At 36.2% G+C, this 12,308-nt stretch overlaps 1 pseudogene; it reads left to right on the forward strand.

Annotated features, from left to right (window-relative positions):
• LOC123607220 overlaps positions 1-12,308 on the forward strand; it is a 91,124-nt pseudogene that overhangs the window by 66,813 nt on the left and 12,003 nt on the right.

The following is a 12,308-nucleotide window of genomic DNA, read 5'->3' on the forward strand; positions in this document are numbered from 1 at the left end:
CACCATCAGATACTACAATTTTTACCACACATATTTATTTACTGATCATTAAAGAATATTTTCAGCTGTCCAGAAAGATTTAGCTGCATTTTATTTTAGCATGTCTGGAGGATTACTTTTCTTTAACCATGGGCAAGAAATGCTGCTAGAGTCATATGCTAATGTACCACAGGATAATCAGTAGTTAGAAATATTTAATAATGAATACTAATAAAAGAAATTTTGTTTGAGCTGTGGAAGAATGAGAATCAATTATTTCATTTCTGTATAATTCCTTGGGCAAGGCATGCTAATTTGTTAACAAATTTACCCCTATCTTTTTTAGCTTTAAATAAACATTAGTCACCAAAGTAGGTTTTGGGGAATCATCAGAATACTAAACATCCCTGCTTGACTTCTCCAAATTCAGCAAAGCCCCCAAGAAAGGCTCATATTGTTTGTTAATAAATGAATAAATAGTTGGGGTGCCTGGGTTTTCAGTAGGTTAAGCATCTGACTTTGGCTCAGGTCATGATCTCATGGTTTGTGACTTTGAGTCCCACACTGGGCTGTATGCTGACAGCTCAGAGCCTGGAGCCTGCTTTGGATTCTGTCTCCCTCTCTGTCTGCCCCTCCCCCGCTCATGCTCTGTCTGTCTCTCAAAAATAAACACATGGTAAAAAAAAAATAATAATAAATGAATAAATAGCTCCATGTTTTTCAAATCTGAACTTAACCATGTATCGATTTCTTGCATGTTTAAAAACTACAGCTAAAGCCTAATACTCCTAAAACAGATGGAAGAAAATGGTCAGTTCTGTTCGCTATGTCAAATTGTATAGGTCTTGGCTATCAATGATCCTGTTTTAAAGGTTTTTTTTTTCCTTCTTAGAATTTAATTTTCACTTATTCTAATTACAGTACTAATTACTTCATAACATCAGTATTTAAGATGAGCTTCCTTAGTGTGAGGGACTGACGTGAGTTTTGTCAGACTCAGCAGACAGCCTTGGAAAACAGCACACTTCAGTAGAATCGCTTTTCCCATTTAGATCGTAGCTGACTGTAGGTAACACTCGATTGGTTAGTAATTTTTGTGCTCCACACACTGATCTACAGAAACGTAGGTTTTCTTATACATGTTAATTTTAAGAAAAATTAAAATTAAAAACAAAATGCCCTCAGCTAGTCTTGTTTATACATCTTAAAAACAAAGCTTTATGTACTTTTATTTCACCATAAGTCACTTGCCTTCATTCATATGCACTTGACACTTTGCCTGTTTAACTTTTTGAAAACATTATTTTAATACTGTTTTTGTTACCCAAACAAAAAATAATGTATAAACCATTCTTACTCTTTATATATCTGCTGTTGAAATAGGAGATATTTAAGTGCTTTCAAATGTTTTAAGCAAAGAAATCATCTGGCCTGTCCATAAGGATCACATGAGATTGCTGTGTGTTAATAGTCTAGGGCATAGCATGGGTATCGTTCAGTGGAGTTACGGAAGACTGGAAGCATGAAATACAACCAAGAGGCTTTTTCAGACATGATTTATTTGTGGTTTGGAATAGAGTGAAGACACATGAATCGGGAAGAAATGAATCCTTTTAGAATCCTCTCAGTCTCTCTGTAGAAAATTTAGCATCATTTGCTGATGGGTAGCATGACCAAAGGACGTGTAAAGACCACTGTATTTCCAAGATTCCAGGGTAGGAAAAATCTCAACCAGTACCCACTTACCACTTAGTGGTAAATGCGTGGTGTGTGTGTGTCTGTGTGTTTTTGTCTGTGTGTGTGTTTTATAAGATGTGATAACTGATGAAAAATAGCACTCTAGATATATCTTAGTTCTGTCCTATTTAGATTCTGGTGTTTGGCAATCAAAAGAGAGTCATGCTCCTGGGAGATCCTTTCTCTTGAGTGTGAGCAGACCTGTGACTCACTTGCTTCTAACCCCACACATATATATGTATGCTGCATCTGAGCACTACAGAGTGAGAGGTAAGGTAAGTGTCGTCCCTTGCTGATTCTGAAGAAGTGAGTTGCTGTGTTGTGAAAGGAACTGTGAGTGCCCTCGAGGAACGGAGAGCGGCCTCCAGCCCATACACAGCAAGAACACAGACGCCTCAGTTCCATACCTACAAGGAACTGAATTCTACCACCAACCACATGAGCCTGGAAGAAGACCCAGAGAAGGAGTGCAGCCCAACTGACACTCTATTTGTTGCCTTGTGAAACCCTGAGCAGAGGATTCAGCTCAGCTATGCTTGGACTTCTGGCCCATGGAAACTGTGAGATAATGCCTGAGTGTTGCTTTAAGCCTCTAAATTTGTGAAATGTGTTAAGTAGCAACGGAAAGGAATATAGATGGGTAAGAAAAAAGATGAGTATGTTCTAGATGTGTAGAGCCACATGCACTAAGATGCAGAGATCAAAATAAGATTGGTATATCCTTCATCTACTCGTAGACTGAATGAGCCTTTCCTCAGTGCTCACTGCGTGCTACAGCCCTATCAGGAAATGAATAGGGGAACTGAAGTTAAGAGATTCAATGACTTGCCCAAGGTGACAAGGAGAAATGTGTAAGAATATAAGAATTCTGTGGGGAAAACGAAAGCATGTTCATGTAGCATCACGACTAGTAGGGTCTCTGAGCACTTACTTTCCATCTTCGGGTATATCTTGTTTTGAGTTATTTCCTTTGCACTGTAGTTGAAATTTTGCATGCAATCAGCCTCAGAGCACTCATTTTCCCTAGTGTCCAGGGAAGCATTAGGATAATTAAACAATAAATAACTGGGATTATCTCTGTGAAATATTTAGAGTTTTCTAAAACAAACTTACATTATTTGTTTACTAAGTTTCCCAGACGGTAGAATAGAATGCTGACAATTGAAAAAATAAATAGATCCTGAAGAAAAAGTAGAAATAGGAGCTACTGTTTCAAAACAGTAGAAACTGTTTTGATCTTAGAACTGGAAAGCTTAAGTCCATGAAATATTAAGAACTTTGAACTTTGGTCTGACTAAATTTGAAGGTGTTAAATTGTTTGCCTTTCTGGGAATTCTTAGAAACCTCCCTAAATTAGAACTGCTGCTTCTGCTGCTTTGTTAACTGGTAGTTTTTGAAAAAAAAAATTTTTTTTTGGCCTGTTGTGCAATAACAGGAAAAAAGTCTTTTGTTTAACTCGATATTTTGGACAAATGAAGTATTTGCAAATAAAATAAAATTCTGAAATGGGTACCCCTGTGCTCTGCCCAGATGTCCTTGGATCTCTTTCTCTCTTTAGGTGCATCCCTCTCCTGCCTTAGGGCTTTGGAATCCTTTACCCACATGCTGCCTAGTTTATTTCCCACCTACCCCCAGCTTCAGCAGTGGCCCTTAGTCAACTAATAACTGAAACCCAACCACTTTGTCTGGAGCTGGATAACTGAATTTAGTTAAAGCTCCTAAGATCTCTTGCTGAAATAGACTTAGAAACTCCAGAGAGACATTGTCTGAAACCCCCTCTTTATTGGGCTTTCTTCCCTTTCCTCTTCCTCTTCTCCCCACAGTCCCTTACTGATATCCTGTGGGAGCACTTAATAAATAAATCACTTTCACCCAAATCAAACCCTGATCTCAGGGTCTCCTAGGGGACTCGGCCTAAGACAGGTACCTTCTTAAGTGTTTGCTGAAGTAACAAATTAAGTCATCAATTCAAAATTGCCTAAGGATTAGGTACAAAAAGAGATATTTTAAAATAGGTAGTTGACTTGAATTTTTGTCATTTTAATAGCATTTTTTTTCTGGATAATAAAAGTAGTCACATCAGTGTTGAGTTAGAAATAAGATTAAGTAAACTAAATTATCCATAGCAGTTATTCATATGTTGGTCAATTCCCCCCCTCCCAACTGCAATCAAGACTAAATCTTTGAGTGTGTTTACTAATTTTCTTAAACAAAATTGTGATTCTAATCAGCATACAGGATTACACCCTGCTTTGTTATACAAAGATGGTTTAGTCATTTAACATGTTATAAAATAAATAGCAGCCCTTTTCATGTTTTAAATTATGAAGAAAAGGAAGGGAAAGAAAAGGAAAGGAGGATGGAAGGAAGGGAAGGAAGAAAAATAAAAAAAGTAAACAATGAAAAGAATGAAGAAGGCATAATTAAAATAGTAATTTCTCCTTTCCATTTTTACTTCCTAAATGTAAACACCGTTAAAAGTTTGGTGAAGATCCTTCTAGATTTTATATGCATATACAAAACACAATCACAAATGTGTGTGTGTGTGTGTGTGTGTGTGTGTGTGTGTGTGTGTATATATATATATATATATATATATATATATAATGGGTTTTTGTATTGTCACTTTTTATGAAACTATTTTATACTACATGTACATTTCTACAGTTTACTTCCTTTAATCTGGGAACATGTTACTGAACTTTGTCCACATTAGACCATGGAAATCTACGTTAGTTTTACTCAGTAATAGGTAACTGCTATTTTTCCTGTTAAACAGTACTTCACTTCTTATCCTTGTGCATATCTGTATGCATTTGTAGAGACATTTGTTCCATGTGACAAAAACCTAATAATGTACCTACTGATTACTAGTAGGAAATATTTATTCATTTATCTTAGGTTTTTATTTTTATTTTTTGTTTAAATTCATGTTAGTGAACATATACTGTAGTCTTGGCTTCAACAGTAGAACCCAGTGATTCATCTCTTACATATAATACCCAGTACTCATCCTGAAAAGTGCCCTCCTTAATGCCCATCACCCACTTAACCCATCCCTCCCCCATCTCCCCTCCAGCAATCCTCAGTTTTTTCTCTATTTAGGAGTCTCTTACAGTTTGCCTCCCCCTCTGTTTTTGTCTTATTTTTCCTTCCCTTACCCCATGTTTGTGTTGAGTTTCTTAATTTCCACATGAGTGAAATTGTACAATATCTGTCTTGCTCTGACTGACTTATTTTGCTTAGCATAACACCCTCTAGTTCTGTCCGTTGTTGCAAATGGCAAGATTTCATTATTTTTCATTGCCGACTAGTATTCCAGTGTGTGTGTGTGTGTGTGTGTGTGTGTGTGTGTGTGTGTGTGTGTGTGTACATGTGCCACATCTTCTTTATCCATTCATCAGTCGATGGACATTTGGACTCTTTCCATAATTTGGCTATTGTTGATAGTGCTGCTATAAACATTGGGATACATGTGCCCCTAAGAAACAGCATTATTATATTCTTTGGATAAATTCTCAGTAGTGTAATTACTGGGTCATATGGTAGCTGTATTTTTAATTTTTTGAAGAACCTGCATACTGTTTTCCAGAGTGATTGCAGTGGTTTGCATTCCCACCAACAGTGCAAAAGTGTTCCCCATCACAAAACACAAAAGTGTTCTCCACATCCTCGCCAACATGTGTTGTTTCCTGAGTTGTTAATTTTAGCCATTCTGACAGTTGTGAGGTGGTATCTCTTTGTGGTTTTGATTTGTATTTCCCTGATGATGAGTGATATTGAGCATCTTTTCATGTGTCTCTTAGCCATTTGGATCAACAAAACCAAAAGGCAACCAATGGAATGGGAGAAGATATTTGCAAATGACATATCAGATAAAGGGTTAGTATCCAAAATCTATAAACAACTTATCAAACTCAACACCCAAAAACCAATAATCTAAGGAATAAATGGGCAGAAGACATGAAGAGATAGTTTTCCAAAGAAGACATCCAGATGGCTAACAGTAAGAAATATTTAAATCAGCATGTAATTCAGTGCATTTAGGAAAAAAAGTCTCTTTTGAGTGTAAATCCCTAGTTTCTCACAAATACCTCCCTCCCTAACATCGTCCCTTCTTTCTCAAAGTATTGTCTTGGTGTAAGTGAATGGGGCAGTTTATGTATCCTAAATTAAAATGTTAACTATTATAACCAAATTGTCCTACAACAAATTACACTAATAAATACTCTATCTAATAGTTTTTATCTGAGTACATCAGTCTTTATATTTGTAAATAATTTGCTGATTCATCTGTCGAGTTTAAAGTTATTTATAGTGTTATTTGCCATATAGGAATTTAATTTTTGTTTCTTAAAAATTATGTTTTAATTAAATTGAATATTAATTGTTCAATTAAAATGAAAATTATTTAATTCTTTTATAGCTTGTGGCTTTTATTTTATTCTTGAGGAAGTATGCTTTCTCCAAATAATATGTGTATATGTGTGTGTTTGTATATATGTATTTTTTTCAGTATTTAAAAAAAATTTTTTTTTACTGTTTTTATTTATTTTTGAGGCAGAGAGAAACAGAGCATGAGTGGGGGAGGGGCAGAGACAGAGGGAGACACGGAATTGGAAGCGGGCTCCAGGCTCTGAGCTGTCAGCACAGAGCCTGACACGGGGCTCGAACTCACGGAGTGTGAGATCATGACCTGAGCTGAAGTTGGATGCTCAACTGACTGAGCCACCCAGGCACCCCTTTTTTCAGTATTTTAAAATGTATATCTGTCATAAATTCCTTTTGGAAGGTGTGTCTGTGGGGGAGGGGAATGCCAGGTAGTCATCTAACATTTTTTTCCACACAAGATGATAACCTATTATAGATATTCCTACTACTGAATGGTTCATCCTCCACTTACTAATCTGGAATTCTATATTTTCATATAAGAATTTGTATATATGTGGAAATTCATATATATGTATGTCTATTCCAGACTCTACTCTGTTGTCCTGATGTCTCATGTCTACTTCAGCACTGTACTGATGTAATTGTTGCAGCTTTAGAGTGTGTTCCCATATGTGGCAGAGCAAGATCTCAGTCTTATTCTTTCATTTCAAGATTATTATAACTAACCTCCCCCATTTATCTTTCTTTCCTGACTCTCTTGTTTTATGTAGCCTCAGACCTCTTGGCAAAATCCACATTTTCTAGCTTGATAATCTGATTCTAAAGTCAATGTATTTGGAGGTGTTTTGTAAATTCTAGGAGACATGCAGATGTAAACAGTGCACAGCTCATGGGTAGTAGCATTTCTCAGGTAATTCTTATTCATCTTAGCTATGGAGAGAAAAATGCAACTTTTGTCTGTGTTCTGTAACTATTTGTATTTGCCTCCTCCAACCTGATCTACAAGTTATTAATACAAATTTATTCAAGGTATTTGGAAATTGTTTAGATTATTTGAACATAATCCCTTACTCTGTCTCAAAGACTGCTCTACCCCAAATATCCCTGCTTCCTTCCTAAAAAAGATGTCTGGGTACAGGAGAGGGATTGCTTATGCTTCCTCTTGCCACTGTTCTGTTGCCCTGGCCTCCAGAGTGATGTCCTTTGTCCATTTTGGAACTGTCAGCCCTGTTGGCATTTAGGACTATAGCCATCATCCTTCCTCTGGGTATAGACAGGGCCCTGTGATACTTTCTGGCTACCTCAGAAACATGTGAGCTCTTGCTGGTGCTATCCATGCCCTGATTGTCTAACTGTCAATCCCAGTTGGTCTGCAGTCCTGGGAACAGAACCCCTAATCTGCTCAACATCCCACCTGTTTACCTGCTCTAGATATACCTTTGCCATATCAGATCTGAGGGCCATCCGGGAACCTAACTCTCTACAGCCTTCTGTTTTTATGTTCCTGTCCTCCACATGGTTGTGGGAGCACTCTACAAGGCAGTCCCCTTCCAGATTAATAGGGCAATCATTCCTATCATTCATGATTTCCTGAACTATCAGATGCATTTTCCCATCTGGGACACCTGATCTATTCCCTTCGTGAACGACTCTGCCCTGGCCTTCTCCTTTGCATCACCTAAGTGGACAGCAGAAGTTGTTTTCCCTTCATTTCCCGTCCATCTTCTTGACTCTGGTCTAAATCCATCTGACTTTATGTGGGATAGAAGTATCTCCTTGCATTTTATGTTTTCTATGTAATGGCATTCTTTGGAGAAAACCATTGACTACTGTGAGGATGCTACCTTTTGTAGTTCAGCAACTAAGAGGTCTTGATCTCTACACAATGAATACAGTGAGGATGGTACCTTCTGTAGTCAAGCAATTTGGAAGGTCTTGGTCTCTACACAGTGGGTGAATTTTGCAGTGAGTCTGACTAGGTCAGTCACGTGAAATGAAAAGACAGAAAATAATGTAGCAGATCTGTTATGAGGACGGTAACATATTTTTCCAGGCTGTTGTCCTACTGAATTTTGACTGTCAGCGATAGTGTCTCCTTTTGGCATTTCTTCTATAGTAAATTCTATCGGACAGATAGATACCTAGAAATTCTGTCAATAAGATGAAAACCAGGTACTGTAAAAAGTGTAAGAGAAATTAAACAATTTTTAAACATTACCCTCATTCATAACAGAGCATGTAAGACAGTATTAGTATGAGAAGGAGAACATTAGTCTCAAAGTCATTGTCACCTACAACCTCAGGTTTTGTGTATAGAAGATGGTATAATATTACATTTTCTAACTGTTCATGAGATTTTGAGATGGGCTTGAAAAGCACCATGTAAACTATAGTCTGTACCATTAATCCATGTTTCTCATCACCTCCCCCTCCCTTTACATTTCATCTCAGAAACTGATTTTATCCTCAAATTAAAGACAACAGTTAAATTAAAATCAATTCATATTTTTGCAGCTTCTAGAGGTTAAAATGTGGCAGGAAAAAAGAGAAATTAACAGTTTGGGGGAAGTTAACAGACATTATGCTTATATTTTAGCTTATCTCCATTTTACAGATGAGGAAACTGAGGCACAGGGGAGTCTGTAAATTGTTCCAGCTTACCAACCAGCAAGTAGCAAAGACAGAGCTGAAATCCAGCCATGACAAACTGCAAAGGTATTCTTTCCAAGTCACTTTTTACTACCAAGGGAGTATGTTGCAAAAAAATTTTAAAAAGTGCCTTTGTGCTTGTTAAAGAGTTATGTGAGTAAGTCAGAGGTCTTTGTGGGATAAATGTCATGCTGCTGTGTGATTCATTGTCAGTAGTTTTTTGCCAATTTGAATTCCTCTGGGTTTTGCCATAATAATTTCAAGGTTAGGTGTAAGAGTAAGCCAGTAAGTCAGACTGTGTTTTATAAGAATAAATATCTGTTGTTCTCTAAACCCTGTTTTACTGCTGCCAATCACCCCATCTTGTCATCTCTTTCCCCTCAAATATACACACTGCCATCATTTAAATTTCATCATATCCATGTTCTCACTTTAGTTTTTATTTAACCTTGGCTTAGATCTTAGTTATTTCCAGGGAAAAAGTGGCACACATTTTAGGAATACCTAGATAGATTTAGGAATGATGTATGGTGTGTTCAACCTCATTTAATATTCCACTTTACTTGGTATTTAATTCCCCTGTCACTTCCAAATACTTTGGGTGACTAGGACTATGCAATTTGTGTGTTCATTTCACATTTTATATTGATCCTTCTGACCTTATGTATCATGCTTCATGTTTTTATTGCATCTTATCAGACTGGATCTTATCATCAGATGTTTCACTTTCTCCCATAACTAAGATTTACTGTGTCCAAAGGCTCTCAAATTTTAGAAGCTATTTCATTTTAATTTTGTGTCATTGTTTTGAAATTAGCTCCATAATATATATGTACCTTTGACTTGCCTCAAATTGAAATTTATTATTAATTTCCTTTTGAAATTGGGGACATTTTATGTGACACCAGGTAAATGGTTACTTGAACAGTGAATTGGAACATCTTATTTGTGTCCTAAAAGCAAAACCATTGCTATAAAAAAAAAATTGTAGGTACCAAAGGTCATAATGTTTTCGTATTATCTGGGGTCATGTTCCTTATGTACAATAGAGATTCTATTTTTTTAAGTTTTTTTTTTTTTTTCTGTTTTTGAGAGAGTGAAAGAGAAAGGAAGAAGCCCAAGCAGGCTCCACACTGTCAGTACAGAGACTGAAGCAGGGCTTGAACTCTAACCACGAGATCATGACCTGAAGCAAAATCAGAGTCATACACCTAACAGACTGAGCCACCCACACACCCCATGAGATTCTAGTTTTATCTGAATTAATTTTTAACAGTTCTTTCATTGGCCTCTGAACTACCCTGAACCAGATCATGGCTGTTCCAAAGTTGAGCAGCTGCTGAAATAAGACTACTTATAAATTTAATAGATATATTTATAGGTCTATTTTAAGGTCCTAGTGAAAATAATTTCCACTGAAGGTTTTGCTTTTAGCTAGTCTCAGGAGCCCTAAGAGTCACCTGCTTTAAAAACAATGACAGGCTTTAAAAATCGATAAATCAAGAGGAGATATAGTCATGTTCAGAATGAACCTTTTGAGTTCAGAATGACCTCAGAATCTCATTTCTAGGAATTTGACTCAAGGGAATAATCAGACATTCAATGATGTATTAAGTATATTTCTTTTTTATAGTAGCAAAAACATGAGAAACAAAGTATCCATTAATAAGAAATTGATAAATATGGATTTTCTATAGTAAGCTCCACAGTCCTTAAAAATTATGAGTTTGATGACAAGAAGTGACATGGGAAAAGTTGCACAAACTGACGTTAAAAAATAAAACAACAAAATAAAATATGGAAAACTATTAACATTATGTACAGATATGATGTCAATGAAAACATCATGTTTATATACATATAAAAAGAGATTAAAGAGTTCACCTTAAAATTATAGTAGTGTGGTAGACAGATTGGTAGAATTAGGGGCAACTTTTATTTACTTATTATAAATTTTGGCAGAAAGAATCTGTAATGTTTTTAGCATTAGAAGCATACTGTACACTTTCCAAAAAACAAGGATGATTCTATCTTTCAGAATGAGCTCAACTCTTGGTTTAAAATATGTATTATTTTTGAGTATACATGGAACTTTCTCCAGAATAGATCACATACTGGGTCACAAATTGGGCCTTGACAAGTACAAAAGGATTGAGATCATACCATGCATATTTTCATAGCACGATGCTATGAAACTTGAAGTCAACCACAAGAAGATATTTGGAAAGACCACAAATACATGGAGGTTGAAGAACGTTCTAATAAAGAATGAATGGGTTACCTGCTTCCTTAGTGTAGTAGGCAGCACATCGGTCTCATCATAATCTGAAGAATGAATGGGTTAACCAGGAAATTAAAGAAGAAATTAAAAAAATATATGGAAGCAAATGAAAATGAAAACACAACAGTCCAAGCCATTTGGGATGCAGAAAAAGCAGTCCTAACAGGGAAGATATATCAATACAGGCCTACATCAAGAAGCAAGAAAAGTCTCAACTACACAACCTAAGCTTACGCCTAGAGGAGCTAGAAAAGGAACAGAAAATAAAGCCTAAAGCCAACAGAAGAAGGGAATTAATAAATATTAGAGCAGAAATAAATGGTATGGAAAAAACAAAACAGTATAACAGATCAATGGATAGGAGGAAGAATTAACAAAATCGATAAACTTCTAGCCAGACTTATCAAAAAGAAAAGAGAAAGAACCCAAATAAATAAAATCATGAATGAAAGAAGAGAGGTCACAACCAACACCACAGAAATACTAACAATTATAAGAGAATATTATGAAAAATTATATGCCAACAAACTGGACTATCCGGAAGAAATAGATTAATTCCTAGAAACATGTAAACTACCAAAACTGAAACAGGAAGAAATTGAAAATTTTAACAGACCCATAACCAGAAAAAAACCTGAATCAATAATCAAAAATCTCCCAACAAACAAAAGTCCAGGGCCACATGGCTTCCCAGGGGAATTTTACCAAACATTTAAAGAAGAGTTAATACCTATTCTCAAACTGTTCCAAAAATAGAAATGAAAGGAAAATGTTCAAACTCCTTCTATGAGGCCAGCATTGCCTTGATTCCAAAACCAGAAAAAGAACCCACTGAAAAAAAATGCAGGCCAATATCCCTGATGAACATGGGTACAAAAATTCTCAACAAGATACTGGCAAATTGAATCCAACAGTGCCTTAAAGGAATTATTCACCACTATCAAGTGGGTTTTATTCCTGGGCTATAGGGGATATTCGCAATCAATGTGATATACCACTTTAATAAAAGAAAGGATAAGAACCATATGATCCTGTCAATAGATGCAGAAAAAGCATTTGGCAAATTACAGCATACATTCTTGATAAAAACCCTCAACAAAGTAGGGCTAGATGGAACATACTTCAACATCATAAGGCTATATGTGAAAGACCCACAGCTAATATCATCCTCAATGGGGAAAAACTGAGAGCTTTTCCTCTAAGGTCAGGAATCAGACCAGGATGTCCAATCCCACCATTGTTACTTAATACAGTACCAGAAGTCTTAGCC

Source organism: Leopardus geoffroyi, chromosome A2 (assembly GCF_018350155.1).
Source record: "Leopardus geoffroyi isolate Oge1 chromosome A2, O.geoffroyi_Oge1_pat1.0, whole genome shotgun sequence".
NCBI classification, from domain to species: Eukaryota; Metazoa; Chordata; class Mammalia; order Carnivora; family Felidae; genus Leopardus; species Leopardus geoffroyi.